This window comes from Rhineura floridana, chromosome 4, assembly GCF_030035675.1.
Source record: "Rhineura floridana isolate rRhiFlo1 chromosome 4, rRhiFlo1.hap2, whole genome shotgun sequence".
Taxonomy (NCBI): domain Eukaryota; kingdom Metazoa; phylum Chordata; class Lepidosauria; order Squamata; family Rhineuridae; genus Rhineura; species Rhineura floridana.
In genome coordinates this window covers 185950290-185970503 of record NC_084483.1, presented here as the reverse complement: position 1 = coordinate 185970503, position 20214 = coordinate 185950290, and the positions used below count along the sequence as shown (strand labels likewise).

General features: G+C 43.0%; 1 protein-coding gene across 10 annotated transcripts in view; it reads left to right on the top strand.

Annotated features, from left to right (window-relative positions):
- KLC4 (kinesin light chain 4) overlaps positions 1–20214 on the top strand; it is a 77200-nt gene that overhangs the window by 906 nt on the left and 56080 nt on the right. For 2 of the 10 annotated variants that reach the window (XM_061625475.1, XM_061625471.1), the window contains exon 1: positions 21–184. The exons of 2 other annotated variants lie outside the window; for them this stretch is intronic. The gene's annotated coding sequence lies outside the window, so the exon portion shown is untranslated. Of the gene's footprint in view, positions 1–19; positions 185–20214 lie in introns of those variants that run through there. 6 more of the 10 variants (XR_009762426.1, XM_061625477.1, XM_061625478.1 and 3 more) reach the window with 4 other exon arrangements.

Sequence of the window (20214 nt, the reverse complement as noted above, 5' to 3'; positions counted from 1 at the left end):
GGATTTAAAGGGGCTGCAGCAAGACTTGGGAGGAGCTAGAATGAGATTTGTTTTTCCTTTCCGTCGGGAACTGCCGACACCGCCTCGTGGGGGGGAGGGAAATGATCGTGTGAGCCCTTTGCGCATGCGTAGCTAGCCATCCATCCTATGATTCTCTTCCTGAAGAACCTAGAAAAAGCATCAGGTAGGAGCTTTGTCGTCGCCCTTTAAGTCTCTCAGAAATACAGCGATTAGGGTTTCTTAATTAAATACCTCCAGAGGCGGCTCAGGAAATAGCCAGGTAGTTTTTGCGGCTGTCTTGACAATGTCTGTCTAGGTAGCTCTGATAAAAGGGTAGGCCTCTGGGGGTCTGTCTGGTGGTGGGTGGGCAACAGTTTCTAGAGCAGCCTTTCCCAACCAGTGTGGCTCCAGATGTTGTTGGACTACAACTCCCATCAGCCTCAGCCAGCATGCCAATGGCTGAGGCTGATGGGACTTGTGGTCCAACAACATCTGGAGGCACACCGGTTGGGAAAGGCTGTTCTAGAGGAAGGAATATATCGAGACAGCCTATCTGTGATCTGGAAAGTCCCCTTTCTTCTCTCCCCAGACCTCAGTGGCAAGAGAAATGAACTCTTTACATGCTCAGGAGCACTATTATCTACTCCTAAGTTCTAGGGTTGAGCGTTGCCACTGAAAAACAGTTGCCAGGACTGAGTCCTGTCATTAATTTAGCCCTGATTTCAAGCTACAGTTACATCTTGTGTTGAATTCTCTCTTCCTCATTGCCAATTGCGCATTTCTGACTCAGTTGCAAGGGTGTTTCTTTGTTTTTTTGGCTTCTATAGAGCTGTGTCTCTGCTCTGCTGGCAAAGCAAAAGACTTTGCTCCAGGCTAATAGAAGATTGAAGGGCAGATGCCCAGGATTCCTGCCACTCCTTTACTGGCAGCATTTGTGTAGGTTGACTGAGGAAAGTCTTTTTTAGCAATCTGCCTTCTATTTGGAGTGGTCCTCTCTTCTTTCAAGCTGTTTCCTGTCCTGGCCAAAATAACTGGTTCAATCCAGCTGCTGGGGCAGGTGCCAAGGTTACTTCAGGAGCCACAGTGATGCTGTACAAAACTTTCCAATATTGTTGTCCTTTATTCTCTTTTGTGGTGGTACCACCTGCCTCTCTGATTCAAGGCTGCCTCTGTTAACATGGATTTATTTGCTTAAAATATGTCTGCCTTGGCTGCAATCATATGTATACTTAGACTGGTATTCAGTGTTAGCCCTATTCAAGAGCAGAGTAGAGCCATTGAAATTAATAGAGATGGCAAACTTAGGTTCATTAATTTCAATGCATCTACTCTGAATAGGACTTAATTGTATACAACCCTTACATTGAAGTAAATCCTATTGAATTCCATAAGAGTTACTGCTAATAAACATATTTGGGATTATTCTGTTAAGAGTCACAGCCTTCCTAGTTGATCATGAGCTTGAGATTCTTAATTTAGGAGCAGCTTTTGCAAGTTCTGCCTTGCTTGTATTTGGGAACTGCGGAGTCAGGGATCTTTCATGCTTATTAAAGCATTCCCTTCCCAATTTCCCTTTTTTATGCCAGAGAACTGTTTAATACTTTTGGCATGTTTTTCTTAGCTGGGATGTGGTTAAAGTGCTCTGATGCAACATTCTGTAATTGTGCTACCACTTCCAATTCCTGTCCCATTTTGCAAAGAGTTCAGGACTGTCTAGACTATCTATTGGCTTGGTTTTTTTCCTCAACCCCCACCTAAAATATATAGGCTGCTGAGTTTCTGTCACTCTCTTGTTAATGTCTGAGGAAGTTGTGAACTCTGAAACCAGCTTTGGCAAACTATGGGAGGAGCTGGCATGCTTGTGTTTAGTTTCAAAGTCTGTTGTGTATGTGGCACTGGCCTGCTATTTATAATCATGATGCTATCTTACTGCGTGGCTGTGGGCTCTGGCCTTCTGCAACTGGGATTGACGGATTCTTTGATGTAACCAGGCACTCCTTTCTCAAGGGATTAAGTTACAGCTGCAAACCTATGCAGAGGTAGATCTAGCTCTGTATAGGATTGGGTTGCACACATGAGTGAAAAACTTGCTGCACTTGAACTAGTCCTCTGTCTAAATTATGAGATGCTCTGGATCTGTGCTGGAAATATCAATTCTACCACAGCTTTTGGGTGGATTTAAAGTTTCCACAGATAGACATATGGAACATGAATCAGGATCAGTTGTGCCAAAAGGCCATATGATGAAGAATTGTCTCCAGCTGCTCCTAGCCTGGCTCATTCTTCTCTATAAGATAAGTAGTCTGTGTTGGTACCCGTGCTGTTACAAACATCAAACACATCACCATTGTTCCTAAGATGATACTGAGATGGAAAAGGTGGGGAGGAGAATTTGGTAGACTGAACTTATAATCCACGTGCCATTCTTTAAGAATATATCTACTAATGAACTAGGAAAATTTGATAACAAAATCTATGTGCTCTATGCGCTTTAGTAATGCAAGATTTTTTTTTAAGGTTGCTTCAGAGAAAGCAAATAAAGATTAATAAGCCTGATTTTAAAACAAACTGGTACAGGAAGGATGGTTCCACTGAGCCATGCAAAATGAATAGTCTTTCAACATTGGTAAGCCTGGGCCACACCAAGCATAGAAAACTGGATACCAGACCTTCTGCAACTAGCAGCCCATGAGAAAATCCTGCTCTATGAACTTCATAAAAAAAAAATCAAACTTCCGCAAGACTAGGAGCTCATTTTTGGAACTCTTTATCAAATAAAACCCACAACTAGAGCCAGGTTGGAAACACAATGCAATGCAAGGATGGAAACTTCTCCAGCTCAGTGGTTATTAATCTGAGATCCCAGCAGAACATCGGCACTCATTTATCTTAACCTTTATCTGAGCGTATGAACCTGAACACTGCATAACATGTCAAATAGCTCAACATTAGAAATGAAAATGCATCCAAAGAAGGAAAGGAAGAAAAGAGCAGGAGGGCAAAGGAAGGTAGAGGAGATGGGGAAAGGGAATAAGAGACTGTGTTCTCTTGTAATAATGTGAAAACCCTAGTTGTACATAAAAAAACTCTAGTATTGCAAAATTTAAATTGTCCCTAAATGGCATTCATCTAAAACTCTTCAATAGCCAATGAGTTCAGCCTCTTCAAAAGACATAGCATTTTGCTCTAACAGCAAAACGTACCACTTAAGTTCACTTATGAGATAGCATATAACATCTGGAATAGTTTTGTAATGTGTTAGTCTCTATTTGTCTTTATTAGCAAATGTTATAACTTGGGCATTAATTTTTATGAAGTCTTTTTGCTACTGGCATGTGTATTTTTCCTTTGTAAGTGTACTAATTATTTAGGTATAATATTTCTTTTATTGTTGCATTTTTTTTGTTTTTGTAAACACACACACCTGGGATTGCAAAAGCACACAGGGATCATATTTTTCATCTCACTTAGCAGTTGGAAGATAGCAAGATGGTTGCCTATATTCCTTGGTTTGTAGTTTTTAGGGAGAGGATGAGTGACAGAACTCATGCTTGTGGCATGCAGAAGGTCCCAGGTTGAAACCCCTAGCACTTCCTTCAACAGCTCTAAGGAAGTTGGCCATCTTGCGGCACAATCCTATGTGTGTTTAGTCTGAAGCAAGCCCATTGAGCAGGAAAGCAGCTTTATCCACTTTAAAGCGGATAGTACTTGTCTAGATGGGCCAATGGTCTGTCTTGAAGTAAGCTTCATAAGTTCATGTTAATGTGTATTTATTTATGTATTCGTAATCCACACTTTCGTAAGAATATATCAAGCCACTATTCAACATATAAAAATAAAATCAGCAAAAACTATAAAAACGTCATTGAAGTTATGAATGAGGAGTTCAGGTTTCTTAGGTAAAGGATTAATGTAACAAAAGTTGCTAAACACTATTAGCCACTTTGTATATGTATCCAAAACTTATTGATGTAGTGATGGAAATACTGACCTTGATCCCATTGCCCCAGCACCCATGCCAAATAGTGCATGAGTGGGAGCTTTCTGTTATGTTATCTGAGATTAAAATCGTAGGTTGGAACACTGGTGCATGGAGAGCATTTCCCACATGTAAAAGAAAACAGGAAGTGCCTTGAACACAGTGAAATGACACTAGTTATGCTTTAATTGTGGATCTTCCATCAGTCTGGATTACATTGGTTTCCACTTTCATGTGATATATTCTAAAACGTTCTCGACTTTTCTTGGATGGTGAAGATAAATGTTTTGGATAATGACTTGAGACATTGTTCATTATAGCAATGTTGTAATAAATTGGACAGCAGCCCTCAACCTTGTCTGATATAGGATCAACGTTAAATCCCATCCTGGAACGAGGAATACTTTTGTAATTTTTTTTAGCTGCCAACTAGTAGAAGTTAAAAGTACATCTATAAATAACACCTTTCAACTGCTGAATTGGAGATTAGCAATTAAAACAAAATTAGCCAGTGAGCATCTCAGTGAATATCCTCTTGGAAAGTGTTTGGTTGGTTATTTATTTATTGCGTTGTGTTCTGTCCCACCCCCACTCTTCAGATAATTGTCTCCAAAGCAGATCATATCAGTTAAAAAACTTGAGAGACGGGCCTTGCCATCAGACTTGCTACTAAAAAGACAAGACACGCTAGAAAGGGGAGTGCAAGTATTATTTATTTATTTATTTATTTTTATTTTATTAGATTTATATACCGCCCGACAAGCATTAGCTCTCTGGGCGGTGAACAACAGAATATAAAAATACAAAACATCTCAGATCTCATAATAAATACAGGATAAACATATATAAAACAATAAATCAAAAACAATTACAACAGAAGGCAGAGGAGAGAAATTAATTCTTCACAGCCAGAATGAAATGGTAAGCTATGTGTGAGCATTTATATTCGATTTAGGCCAGGCTGATTTCCCCCTTGCTGCCATTTTTGCTTGTTCTTTTGGCTGCTGGAACAGGCCAGAGTGCCCATACCCTTGCTTCTGTGCTCCCAGGGGAACTGGCAGCTGGAGCTGGATGATCTTTCTCATAGGGAGGGGAAAGCCAACTCCGGCAGAGGCTAGCCTCTGAGAGCAAATGGGACACTGCCCTACCAACTTCAGTCTGCTTTCAGCCAGCCCCCTTACTTATAAGCAGTCCAGGGGTGGTGCTGTCTGTCTGCCGCCTACTCCTTAGTGATGCTGTTGCCTTTGTAGAACTCAACAGGGAGGACGATGGCAGAACGATGGTGGGGCGGAGCTTCTACATTACACTACACTTCCCAGCGAGTGGGTCACTGTTGCTTACCAGGAAGAGAGGGTCAGGGCGATGGAGAGTTAGGTGCTGTGCAAAAGCACCAACAGTGCCAATCTGGTGCTCCTGCCTGTTTGCACCACACCAATCTTCCTGCCAACTCACCCCTCTCCCTCCCAGTAAGCAACAGTGGCCCACCTGTTGGATAGCAAGTGTAGCAACTGTGCCCCACCTGGCAAGCTGCTTCTGGAGGTTGGAGACAAAACTTGAATTCGTTGGCTCTGCCTGTCATTGGTTCTGGCTCCACCTACTGTTGGCTTCCCTGCCTTGTGCTCTGTCAGTCTCAGAGGGCACCAGCCATCAGTGGCAATCTCCCTGCAGTTGCTCTTTTTCTAGTTGATGGATGGGGCCAGGCTGCTCTTGCCTAGCCCTGTGTGCGACCTCTCAGGGTCCCTTGTCTATTGGATAGGGCCAGTGTGTGCTGTCTTTCAGTTCTCCAGCCCTAGAGCAACGTAGGGCCTGTTTACAGGCAAAAAAAAGTCGCATCTGGGGTTTTTTTGCAGATCCCTTTAATTTCAGAAAGGAGTCCCTCTCCTCCCTCCCATGATTGGTCATTGCGTAGGAAACTTTTTCCCCCCTAAAGGGACTGTTCTGTCTTCTTTGAGAGCAATTAATTTGTCCGGTAGAGAGGGGAAGTCATGCAGATATTCTCTCCCACATTTTGTTAGAAATACAAGCTTGCATGAAGGCATTAACTTAAGTATTTCAGGGTGTTAAGAAAACATTGGTGGGGGCAGCATACCTCTTAGCAAGATTGGACTGAAAGTCTGAGAATTTGTACTGTTTGAGCAACTTACAAGAGTGATTCTCATTCTTGCACTGCACTGGGAATTCTCAAACTGTGTGCCTCAAAAGAACTGGTAGTGTGCTGGGATAATTTATTTGTTTGAGTATTTATATTCCGCTTGATAGCCCTGAGAAGCTCTGAAAGCATCTTATCACAGAGACTCAAAATAAAACCTGGTACAGGAACAAAAATTGCATGGTGTCCATATGGAACCAGAATTATTCACACTGTTGGTTCTTCCCTGGAGTTATGGCCAGCTAGTAGCTCCCATCAGATCCTCTAAGGCAAGTGAGTGGGGCTGAGCAGTTGGGTCTCACTCAGCCCATGAAGTGATCTTCCCTGGTTGGCTGATTAAAGTCTCCTGTGCCCCAAGAGTACCGACCCCCACACTGCATCTCTACATGATTTTATGGCTCTAGCCTCTGCTAAGGATGGGCATTGAGTGAATGAATCAAGCTCTCTGCTAAAACAACAGAATTACTTGCCTGTGAGGTGTTTGTTCTGGGCTCTCCTTTTTCCATCTAGGAAGTGTGTTTCCCGATCAGTAACTCATGTAAAGGATACGTGAGGGACAGGTTTCTCTGAGAGTGGCATAGCTAATCCTCAGTCTTCCACACTCTCACTGCTTGCCACATTGGCTGCAAAGCTGAAGTTCTAACATTTAATTCAGTAGGAAAAGGGATGCTTCGGTAATGGGGAGTTTGGGAGAGTGCTTTAATATATAGTGGCAGCTTCATTATAAGAGGCAGTCTCCAGTCTGCTGCTTAAATGGTTGCACAAGCACAAAGCAGTCAGACTACTATAAATTCATGTTTGCAAAAGTAGACCTTACCAAGGAGGCTTGGACAGCTGCTATGGGAGGTACAAAAGGAAACTGAATAAGTAGTGATTGTATAATAAGAAAGGGGAGAGAACAAAAAAAGTAAGATGTGGCAGAGGGAAAAAACTACATATAGTGCAACCTTTGCCAACTTGGTGCCTTCCAGATGTTGTTGGACTGCAGTCTACAATTTCCTTAATTAGCTCTGAGGAGGGGAAGGCAACTGAAGAGAGGCATGTCACAGTAGGGATGTCCTCACTTTACGTTGGCTGTTTATTTATTATTTATTACATTTCTACCCCTCCTTTCTTTTTCATGGTTGAAACCCAAAGTGGCTTATATATGGTTCCCAGGCGGTCTCCCATCCAGGCACTGACCAGACCTGACCCTGCTTAGCTTCAGCAGGAAGCTGGCCACACTTCAGACTATAGCCTGGGACCAGTCTGGCTGTTGCAAATTGCTACAGACTCCTGCAGATTGTCATGTAGGCACCCTCTAGCATATCTCTCCTTTTTGCCTGCTTCCCCTTTGTCTGTGTATTTGTCCTTGTTTAAATAACATTATTTTATTTATTTATTGGATTTATTAGTCGCCCATCTGGGAGGCTATCCAACCACTCTGGGCCAGAAGATGAACTCTGTTAAAGGGCTGTGTTTGACAATGTTTTTCTTCTCTTTTCTTCAGGTGTACATACTGCTTTTCTGCCAACAGACTTGAAATATTTGCCTGTTTTAATAGGTATAATTTAGTATAGGTTTACTTGGTGCTAGTAGCATGTTCACGCCTATTCCTGCCTAAAACAGTGCAACTTTATGCTTTGTGGAATAGAGGCATATTATCTGCATCTGGGCTGTGAGATCTGCACTGTCAGCGTGGGTATTGATGTGTGGAAAATTGTGCAACTCAGACACTAACAACAAATTACCCCTTTAAAGCTCTGGAGGATTTTCAGCGTCAGTCTGAACACAGTCTCCCCTGTTTCAAACTGGCCTTGTAGAGCGTGTCAAGAGGAATATTAACAGAGGAAGTTGGGGTTTTTTCTCTCCTGCTGTTTGTTGACACGGGAGCAGAATTTTATAAAGGGTAGGAAGAAGGAGGAAAGTAATCAATCCTTGTGCAGCATCCTGAGTGGATTACTTGCATCTAAGGGCAGACTGTCTTGACAGCACCATGGGTATGAGAAGCAAGTATTGTAAACCTGCATGCGTTTAGAAACATAGGAAGTTGCCTTAATACTGAGTCAAACTGTTGGTCCATCTACCTCAGTGTTCCCTACAATGACTGGCAGAAGCTCTCCAGTATTTTAGTCAGGATTCTCTCCCAACCCTGCCAGGAGATGCCGGGGACTGAACCTGGGATATTCTGCATGCAAAGTAGATGGTGTACAACTGAACTGTGGACCTTCTCTTCTTGTTAGGGGAGTACCAGGGCTGTGGAGTCGGAGTCGGGAGCAATTTTGGGAGGAGTTGGTAGAAATGTACCAACTCCGACTTCCAAATAAATTTTGATTGACAAGAAGCAATTTTGGGTAGAGTTGGAGTCGGACAGTAGAAAAATAGAGAAGTCGGAGTTGAAGGTTTGGTGTACCAACTCCACAGTCCTGGGGAGTACATACCATTGCATTAAGTGTTTGTGGGCATCAACAGGCCTTTTCAGAATGGCAAATGGACCTGTGTTATGCTGTACTGCACCTGCGGCCCTCCAGAAGTTTTCTCCTCCCCTAAGTGCTTCTTTCTCCCCTGCCTCATCTTGCATTTGTTTGTTGAATTGAATATGAAGTGTACAGATACTGGCTGTGGGATCCAATTACTGTCGGGTAGTTGTGTGCTACAGGAAACAGAACTGGCTTAGCTTATAGCAAGAGAATAAAATGGTGAATCCAGGTGGGGATCTGGAAGAGATGTTGCTGAAATAGTCATACTGTAGTGTAAATAGTGGGTATCATATCTGTTGTCTTTTCGGTGCCTGCTGAAGACCTTCCACTTTCAACAAGTCTTTTAAGAAAACACCTGTATCTTTATTTGTATTGAAGTTGTTTTAAATGTTTTTTTAAGATGTTTCTAGAGCTTTGTGCTTTTTTTAGTGCCCTGGGCTTCCTATGGAAGAAGGATAGGATATAAATTGTTGTTGTTAGTCTCTTGACACTTGTACGTGCTCTGAAAGAAAACAAAGCTTGACTTTAGAGGGCTTTAAAAATTGGGAAAGGAATGGGATATTTTAAAACTTCCCTTTTAATGAGAACTTTGCTCCTGAACAATAATTGGTACTGTCTTAAGCTCATGTAATGGGCAGGAGCTTCAGGGTGGGGGCTTCTCAATTGGGCAGGATACCTAGAGCTTGGCAGTAAGCAGCCAGAGGGGTTGTATAAGAGCGCTGGACTGATATCAAAGATGTCACCGTCAACAACTGACTGCTAGCTTCTCAACATTCCATTTGGCCCTAACAGGTGCAGCAGTATTGGTGAAATATTTTGCACTGCCCCAGTTCAGACATTATTGTAAACCATAGTCTAGCAAGTCAAGAACAAGCTACAGCAAGCCTTGGACATGTGTGCTTTCCTCTTCTCCTGACGCAGCAGTAAAGAGGAGTGTGAAAGCTTTTGCTTCTGGTTTAGATTAGCCACTGCTTGTCATGACATCCAAAGCCAGTAAAGTGTGGTTAATGCTAACTTGGGTTTGTTTGAAACAACCAAACTTCATATCATGGATGATGAAGCTGGCTTGTTTAAAACAAATCATATGTAATATCAGTCAATTTGTTGGGTTCAGGTGACATGAACTGGGATTTATCAAAACTGGAAACAAAAACTCACAGCCATGCCTGAAGAGGAGATAGGTGCGCAGAAGCCCAAGTTGTGCTGCAGTTCATCCTGTCACACTAAAGTGGTGTAGCATAACATTCGAAAGCTCTCAAGTGCATGTTGGGGTGGATGGACAGACATACTCTAAGCTCTGCATTTCTTTCTAGTCATCAAACTACTGATTGTGTGTGTTATGAAAGATCAGCAGTGTATTTAAAAATGGAGCAATAAGCTAATCAAGCAAGCCATGGCAAGAGCAACTCTAAATGCAAGGAACAAAGAAACCTGAAGTAAGATTTGTCACACTCCCCCCTCCATCTTCTTCCCCTCTCTGCCAGTTCTCTTCTCGCTCTGCCCACACCCCCTGGAATCATGTATTCATTACATCTTTTGTGATATACTTTCATTGTTACAAGCCATGAGTCAATTTTGGCTGAAAAGCAGGCAGGGTATATAATTAAGATAGCACTGTTTATTATTTCCATAGGGGAAGGAAGGGGTGGCAGTGGCCCAGCTTCTGTTTCACTTACAGGGCCCAAATACTGGCATGTGCTTCCTGGGTGAGTGAAATGAAGAGCTGATTTTTAACGATCAGTGTAGATTTTGGTACTGTAAATTGTGACACAAGAAGAAAAATACTAGGTTTTTTCCAAAAAAATCCTGGCATATTAGGCAAGTGTAGTTCTGTTCAAGCTATATGAAGTGCTTCCTATATTAGCTCTTCCCTTCCACACACTGGCTTTCATTCCACTCCTCAAGCCACACTATTTAACATTTAATATCCCTTGATGTCTGCAAACAGTTTTAGAAGCCAACTGCAGTAGCAGCCACAGATCCCCGTTGGGCGCAGCTGGAATTAAGCCACCTTGGAAATGGGAGGACAGAGTTAATATTTAGCTAGCAGTAGAGTAAAAGCCTTGTTTTCCCTCTCGCTTGATATAAGGAGAGACAAGACTGCCTTGTACTTGAGTCTTATGGTAGGTGCTTATCTTGCATATGGAGCAGAAGCCAGCCCCACCCTGTACCTGTTTTAAAGTTTGGGCTCTGCTGTTAACCCAAGAGGGGCAAATATATATTAGAGAGCCTGGCATGCCTGACTGCTCTTTGAAGGATAGAAAGGTATGTTCACGTGTTGGAGGATAGCAGTTGCAGAAGGGCGTGTGTCTTAACATGCATTAAAGGATGAGGCTGATGCTTCATTGAATCCTTTTTTAATTTTTTTGGCTCATAATTTAGGAACATAGGCAGCTGCCTTTATACTAAGATCATTTGTCCATTTATTATTGTCTGTATTGACTAGCAGCAGCTTTCAGAAAGGAGTCCTTCCCAGCCCTATCTGGCGATGCTGAGGATTGAACCCAGGGTCCTTCTGCATACAAAGCAGTTGCTCTGTCACTAAGCTACAAAAATGGAATAAGGAAAAAGGTTTTAGCTTATATAATATGAAAATGTAAATGTACTGCCTTCAAGTTGATTCCAACTTATGGCAACCCTATGAATAGGGTTTTCATGAGACTGAGAGGCAGTGACTGGCCCAAGGTCACCCAGTGAGCTTCATGGCTATGTGGGGATTTGAACCCTGGTTTCCCAGGTCGTAGTCCAACACCTTAACCACTATACCACACTGGCTATCACTGTATAACATGAGGGCAGTAGGAATGTAGAGACAGAAGGATGGGCCAGGAGACATCTAGATGCATTATTGAGTAAAGCAGGGGTAGCCAATGTAGTTGGACTCCAGGGCCCATCAATTCGAACCAGTATGACCGGTGGTCAGAGGTGATGGGAACTGTAGTCCAACAACATCAGGAAGATACTGTCTTGGCTTCTCCTGGAGTAAAGTGACATTTAAAAAAAAATCCAAGGCAGGATATAAAGATTCCTCCCATCCCTACACGAGGCACCTAACAGTCTTTAAAAATGTTGTTATGTGCCTTCAAGTTGAGTACAACTTATGGTGACCCTATGAATCAGTGACCTCCAATAGCATGAACCACCCTGTTCAGATCTTGTAAGTTCAGGTCTGTGGCTTCCTTTATGGAATCAATCCATCAATCAATCCAACATAACAGCAATACGCAATAGCTTGTCTGGGTCTCTCCCTTAAATGGACAGTTAATTAGCAGTAATTTGGCATGTACTGAAATAGCTGTTTGGTACTTTGGGGAGCTATGAGCAATAGTGAAATACTGGATATTCACAAAAACAAAATAATGTGGTGCTTAGGAAGGCAGATATTGCTGCAGGAAAACAATGAATGGTTTCATGCATTTCTAGCGGGAGCCAGATCACATAAGCAGTTTTATTACTGTCAGTTTGTGAAGAGTTGGCTTTATTTATTTATTTTATCTATCACAGTCTCATAAGATATAAAGATTGTATACAGCAATACAAAAGTATTTTTTTTTTAAATTAAAAGCAGCACAGAACAATAATTTAAATGACTGGGTACTCAACACAATTTTAAACAACTGCATAGCTGACATGATGATGATGATAATGATGATGATGGTTTATTTCTATCCCACCTTTTGGCCAAAAGGCCCTCAAGGCAGCATACAAAAAATAAACACAAATATAGAAATACATATCAATAAAAAGAGTCCAATTTACAAAAATAACAAGGTAATAACATTATTAAAAAGCAACAATAACCTTTCAATGAAAATACAATGACAAATCACACTTTCCTAATAAACTCCTAACAATTAGACAGTGTCTTCTAGTTCTTACATCAATACGTTGACATCAAAACATAATACCAAGGAGGTGTCCTGCTGGTACTGCATCTGCCAGTCCTAATACAGGAAAAGGAGCAGGAGCAGTCCAGCTTTTTGCAAACACAGACGGTGTCCATGGTAAGCAGTACTTCAGCTTGACCACGGGGATAAAGCAGTCAACATTCCTGCTGTCGTAGGTTGTTGCAAAGGTGGAAATGACGGGCTCAGAAAGAAAGAAGAGGAAAAAAGTAGAAGCCTGCTCAGCGTGGGTGGGTCTGCCCACGGGAGAGATGGAAACACAAAGAGCTGAAGCTTAGATCTTGCTATAGGTCGGGTATGGGAAACCTGCGGCCCTCCTGATGATGCTGGACTCCAGCTTGCATCAGTCACAACCAGCATGGCCAGTGGTCAGGGATGATGGGAACTGGAGTCCAACAGCATCTGGAGAGCCACAGCTTCCCTATCTCTGCTTACCAACAAAGGATGGTGCTTAGACAAAGGGTGCTAACAACTATGGGACACCTGGCCTGCTGTCCCAGATCCAGCACTGCGATTCTTGATGAATGGGGGAAGTGAAGTGCCCCTTGAAGAACAAAAGCAAGCCTGCTGGAGCAAAGGGTGGTGGCTGAGAAGACGTCAAGGTACTGAAGAGCTGTGTGTGATTGTGAGTTGGGCAGTGAGCAAGGATGCTGATTTGTGTTCCTTTGTATTTCCGTCACTTCCTATGGACCAGTGCCACAGATGTGCATCGGTCTGTGTTTGCGGGAGAGCATATGCTGTCTCGGCACTCTGGCTGCATCTTTGCTGCTGCCCCCGCCGCCGCTGCTGCTGCAGTGGGTGGGTCACCATCAAGCTGCATAGTAACTCTGCCTCTGGTGGGGAGGGAACTAGGACCAGCCGATGCTGCCGTCTCTCTTTGTGCTGCTAATCCCTATTGCTTTGCAGTTTCTGTAGCATCACTTGGCCCAAGGAGGCTCCTGTGGAAAAACAGCTTCTGCATATTGTAAGTTACTCTGTTGGATGGGGGTTCCACTTTCAGGAGCTGACTGACAAAGACTGGAGTGCTGTTCTCATTCCTATTGACAAAGCCGCAAGCTTATTCTCGCTTTTGCAATCAGATGGAGCCCCACTGGGGCAGACAGCAAAGTAGAACAGACAGTGGTGGCCTGTGTTTTGCCAGGGCCATCTTTCTCTTGGCCCACAGAGTTGGGTTGGGAAGGATTAGATGAAAGGGAGCTCTGAATTATTTCGGCAGCTTCATTGGCGAGTAAGGCGGGGTGGGGTTGTGCTGCCTGCATCATAAGACAAAGCAGAGGGCAGCAGCTGTTGTGCAGCTCCCATAGATTGATCTTTGAGCTAATAGGTAGGAGGCAAAGCCTGCTTTGCACTGTGAAGTATAGTTGTGGTCTACCATTCCTGGGAATTTGGTGAAGCACATCAACCAAGGTCATTCTTCTACCTCTCTGAAAATATTTGTCCATGTATTGCTGCTGCCTTGGTTGCTGCAGTTTTTCAGAAGCTAAAACTTAATCTTCCAGTGTGGTGGATTATTGTGATGCAGGGGGACCCAGCGCTGCTGCATAGACCTTGGGAAATGCAAAATAAAGTACAGGATTAGTGCATTTTAGTAGTCTCACAGAGCCTGAAGGCCTCTGTACTTCAATAGACGGTGGGTTTGATTTCAGTCTGGAAGTCTCTGCATCCAGGGACCATTCTGCTTCAGATTTTGGATGGCCTTGAGCAAGGCGGTGTTTCTCAGCCTCACTTTCCCACTTGTAAAATGGTAGCCCAGAATTGCGAGATGGGCATGAATAATAAAAATTCCAAAGCATGTTGCAGATTAAAAGTGCTATAACTGCTGTTGCCACAGCTATGTTGTAATACCTTAAAGATATCGTAAGCAAGAATCTAATTTGTCAGAGAGAAGAATGGAGGAGCACTAATGGAATTTCACAGAGGCTAATCCTGTTCACTGTATAAAGTTGAAAACCGTTTGTCTTAGAAGCAGTAGCTGCTTAAAGAGATGAGTGCAAAATCTCATATTTTCCCCTATCCTTCAGCCTGTATTTCTGCCCCTCAAAAGCACGGGTGAGGAACCTGTGACCCTCCAGATGTGATTGGACTCCTATTCCCATCAGCCCTAGCCAGGATGGCCAGTGTCCAGGGATGGTGGGAGTTGCAATCTAGCAATATCTAGAGAACCACAAGTTCCCCATCCCTCTGTGCTCCTGGAGACAGTGGAAGGGCTCTATATTTCAGGGAGAAAGGCCTGCTGAATAAATTATTTCCAACGCACTTGAGGTCATAGGCACATGGACTGTTGCTGTTATGGCTAGCCTGATAATGTGGGTTGCTTGCAGACTCCTTTGTGGAAGGTTTGTGAATTAGGAACATTTCATGTTGCATGCTCCTGATTTATTATCCTAGTGCATGAGAAAGAAGCGACATCGATGCATATTTTAATCTCTCAGAAGAGGCTCGGCTTGCCTTGTGCCCTTTTGAGGACTTGTTGGTCCTAAACTTTGCTGAGGAGTGAACACTGCAAGGCTGAGTAGCCAAACGAAAACGATTGACTGAAATCCCACTGTTATCTCCATGGATAAATAAGCAGCGCGTGTCTTGCTTGAGGCCTCTGAATGAGGAAATTGGTTTGGATGAACTGAGCATTGCATTAATTAATTAGTAAGTTAGGGAAGGGAAATAGAGGCATGTCATAGTTCTTCCATCCGGCCCACCTCTTTCCGAGTAGCACAAACTATTAGCAGTCTTGGTCTACTAGGATAAAACATATGGGGGCAAAAACACAGAGACCTGTAACCCATAATCCAGTTGAACTGGACCTGACATTTAACTTTTGTTGAGTCAGATGAGCCAGCAGGTTTTTAGCTAGAGATCAGATGATAATTCAGACTGTGTGTTGCCTTGTCTTTTGAGATAAGTAGTCCTGAAATCTTTAATTTTATCAGTTAATAAAAGTAAGAAATTTCTGTTTCTCCTTACTGAGCAGTAATTCTGTCTGCCTGTTTTCCTTGTATTACTAAGTAAAAGGCTGGTATGTTTTCCTATAGTTTAGATATGCTACTTGGGGAGGGGGGTTAAAATTGGATGCACACATCACACTTGCATGATCTAAACATAAAGCTTACTTGGTATAAGAGTAAGGAATAGCTGTTTTCAGAAAAGCCGCCTTCTTGTGTTTCTACATGTCCCTTGCTCTGAACATGCCTCCTAAACAGGGTGAAGCAAGCCCAGAACACTGACTTGCACTGAGATGCAACAGGCTACCTCCTATGAGGATGGGTAATTATCTAGTCACTCCTAATGTAGAAGAACAGGATCAGCAGCCCTCAGAGGTCACTAATTTGAAGGAGGCAAGGCCAGAGCAATGAATCATATAGAGATGCTACAGGCAGCCTCCCTCAGTGGGTGCTTCGGTCTTGCACAATCCTTTAAGACAGAATAGTTTAATCTCTCACAGTGCAGAGTTTTAGGAATTATTGGTTTCATGAAAGATGAAATATCTTTACAGGACCCCTATGGCCACTTCCCTCCCTTCCTCCTTTCTTCTGTGAGCCAGGCAGATGGGTTGGGGGCGGTTGTGCATTCAGGACAACGATGCTGATTTAGAAGTGCTTTGTTCGTGGGGTATTGTGTTAGTGAGCTTTTTGGTGCAACTTGGAACACGTGCCCAGTGTCTCTTACCTCTTCTATGTGAGATGCTTACCCCTTAATATTAGTTACTGTAAACCGCCCAGAGAGCTTCGGCTATGGGGCGGTATACAAGTATAATAAATAAATAAATAAATAATCATAATAAATAATAATAAATAAATGATGATGATGATGATAAATGTATTTAAAAGAATTCTGTGTACTTCATTAGACTTCTGACCTACCAATTTCCCCATAATCACCTTGATTCGCCTTCCCTGGCCAGTTTATCTGGAAGCACAGAGGGGAGAAATCAGGAGCGGTTCAGGGGAATCTATTCCTGCAGAGCTCCTTTAGCAACTTTGTGTATATCATTTCCATCCCACACCTTATTTTTATGATGACTCAGATCACAGCATTGCTAGCCTCCAGGCACAGAGCTTTGTAGGAACTCATCTGTTGTCTTTTCTACACATATATATTGATGGGCTTATTCAAACAGGATATGAGTGAGCATTTAGTAGGCATGACTAAATTGCCACAGTGTTCTTGTGACAAGCCCATTTGAATTTGGTAGGGTGACTGTCTGCCTGCTATTCTGGTACTCTCCCCCCCCAAAAAAAAGTATTTATTTTTGTAATCTTGGCAAATATCTGAGATGGAGAGAAAGTAGAAGTTGTTATGTTAAGTATCAGAATACCCGGTTTCTCTCCACAGTAATAGAGGGCTTTCAATATACAAATTGGTGACCACGTGAATTCACAGGAATCCTGGGATGTGCACATGTACAAAATGTTATTTTATCTGTGATTATGCAGTGCCATGCTGGTTCCTTCGGCATATTCAGTGCTGTGGGTGTGACCTTGCCAGAGCTTGGAAGTAACTAGTTACAAGTAACGAATTACTTGTAATTCATTACTTTTTTGAGTAACGAGTGGGTAATTCCTTTACATTTTGATTGTAATAGAACTAGGAGTAATTTTACTACTTTTGTGGAGTAATTGTAACGTTTTCAGAATTACTTTTGGGCATTACTTGGGGGGGAGCAGGGGAAGTCTTCTGCTCCTCTGATTTGTGGATGAAAATCATGTGCCTCAAACTGGGCTTCTGTGTAGTGTCGCTCTTTCCTCATGCTCTGTGGATGGGTAGGAGGTGACAAGGGAGGAGGCGGAGAGTGAGACGGGGTGGAGTGGAGAAAACAATTATTTAAAAAAACGGATAGTGGTGGTGAAGAATGGAGTGGAGGGGGAAAGGATCCAGAGGTCAAGCACATGGATAAAGGAGGAGAAGGAGGCAGCAGCAGAATGGAGATAAAGAACTATGGAGGTGAAAGATGACAACGTGTGTGTGTGTGTGTGTGTGTGTGTGTGTGTGTGTGTGTTTGCACTTGGCACACAAAGTGGCCTCCACCACCATCTCTGGCTACCATGCTATATTTGCAGTATTTTAACTTTTTTGCATCTCAAGGGAAAATGTTTGCTTGAGTGAGTGTCCCTTAGTTGGTGGCAGGGCAGGGTCTGGGAGGTGGTTAAGTGAGAGAGATTTTGTTTGCTGGCTGAGTAGGGGGGTGCACTTGGTTTGACATGCAAAGATCTGAGTAGTGGCATCAGCTTCCCTCCCCACCACCCTTACCAACGGAGAGACCACCATTGCTATGTTATGAATAAAAATAATTATTCTACTACCTCTTTATGTGTGTGTTTATTTTTAATGTTGTTTAAGGCTACTTAGATGTGCAGCAGCCAAGGCCAGCACCTTGTAGGTGTTTTTTTAAGTAACTGAAATGTAATTGTAGTGATTGCTTTGGAGGAAAAGTAAAGTAATCAGTTACTTTCAGAGCAATAGTAATTGTAACAGAAATTACTACTTTTTTTGGGCCATGTAACTGTAATTTATTACTTTTTAAAAGTAATCTTCCAAGCTCTGGACCTTGCTGATATACTCTAGACACAAAAAGAAAAAAACTCTTTTGGAATGTAGGAACTTGAAGGAGGAGATAAAGGACCAACTCGTTTAAAAACGTAAAAGAGCCCTGCTGGATCAGATCATAAGATCCTGCAAGGGAAGCAGGATCAAGACTGGGGAGGGAGTTAACCCTTTATGACAAATGGAAATTCAACACAATACCAAAACCTGATATTAGCCCCCTGAGTGAAGCTCCCATTAACCGCAGACCTTTATTTTTGCATTAGATTTATATCCCGCCCTTTCTCCCAGTAGGAGCCCAGACCTTTGGCCCATGGAGCCCTGTGCTGTGCTTTGGCTGGGCATTGGCAATCATTAGGCTGCTCAGTGAGCAAGTCCCTGTGAATTGAGGGTCACCCTTTGCTAAATCTATGAGCAACACCTCCCCATGCCAGCCCACCCAACGTCTGTGGCTTTATTACATAAGCAAGAAAACTGCAGATGTGCTTTCTGTGGATTTTTAAAAACTAACATTGTGGGGCAGCAAGATGGAGGCATTAGAGTCATGGGAACTGGAAGAAAATCCTGTGGAGAAGGCAAGATCCTTGTGGGAAGGCAAGATGCAGTGGGTGAAAAGATTCATAGGCTCCTACTGCACTTGCTACTAATCCTTCCTAAACCTATAGTGCAATGGTGGAGCATCTGCTATGCATGCAGAAGGTCCCAGGTTTAGTCTCTGGCATCTCCAGGTCAGGCTGGGAGAGACCCTGTCTGCAACCCGGGAGAGCCTCTGTTGGTCAGTGTAGACCACTGTTCTTCAACATTGGGTCCCCAGGTGTTGCTTGACTACAACTCCCATGATCCCTTGACCAGTGGCCAAGCTGGTTGAAAAACAGTGACATAGACGGTACTGAGCTAGATGGACAAATTGGTGTGATTCGGTATAAGGCAGCTTCCTGGTTCCTGGGGTGTAGCCCTTCCTTAAAAACTCATAGCCGGCGGGTCTTTTTGTGCTTTTCTTTGCCAGCACCGCAGAGCTTCCTGCAGGAGCTGCTACAAGGACTAGGAAAAATCCTGTCTCTAGAAAAGGCATTGATGGTTAAGCATAGAAACCACAATGTATGCTCTCAATATCCTTGGGAATGTTTGCTCTGCACTAGCTTCCATTATGGCTACCCAGGAGTTGTGTGAAAAATTGAATGCCTTCTTTCTGCAAGGGAAAATAATTCCTCCCACTGTTCTGTGCAAACAGAATTTGGGGTGCAGTGACTGCAACAGGGCTGTGGAAGAGGCACGGCAACATACATGGTTTTATATTTGAGTGCCCATGGTCGAGAATGAGGGGGTAATTTTTTCTTTTTGGCTGGGAGAGAAGAGAAGATGACATTTCTGAAAATGAATTAACAAATATTGGAGAAGACAAATGCTTGGCTCAAACATCCAAATAAAACATAGTTAAAATTAAACTATGGTTTAACCGTGAGCAAGCAGTGTGCTGAGGCACACTGCTCAAAAGCTTCCGCAAGTCTTTCCCTGCTAACTGCTGTGCTGGGGAGGAAACAAACTGGCTTTGTGTTACATGCAAACCTGCACTGTGGTTTGTTTTTTCACCAGCACAGCCAATGGTTGGCAGGGGGAGGAGCAACTTGAACTTTTTAGCAGTGTGCCAGCAGCATGCTACTTGTTCATTGTTAAACCATAGTTTAGTTTTAACTGTGGTTTAATATAACAAACCGGGCCTTTTTTGTTACCGGTGGAGGAGGGAATCTCCTATTCCCATCCCATTAAAAATTTCTTCTATAGCATGCGTACATTTTTTCCTTTGTGTTTCCTTCTCTTAATCCTATCTTCTCTTGCACACCTTGTTCCTGTCTACTCGCCTTACCTCTTAACATTTGTAGGCACCTTCCTTGTACTTCAGCATCAGCATAGTGCTTTCCCTTCTTATATGAACCCAATGAACTCACTCAGTCTTATTTCTTTATTATTATCTATAGGAGAAGTCCTGCTGTAGGTTTCCCCTGCCCAAGAGGTGGAAATGGCAAAGATACAGAGCAGAGCCACCTTAGTTGTGGCCCAACAGCTCTGGAGCATCCTCCCTAAGATGGCTGGACCAAGGCAGGCCTTGTAGTCTTTAGAAGGAACGTTAAATGACTTTTAGATATAGACAGGCATTCCATGTGATTACTTGATGATATTTCAATT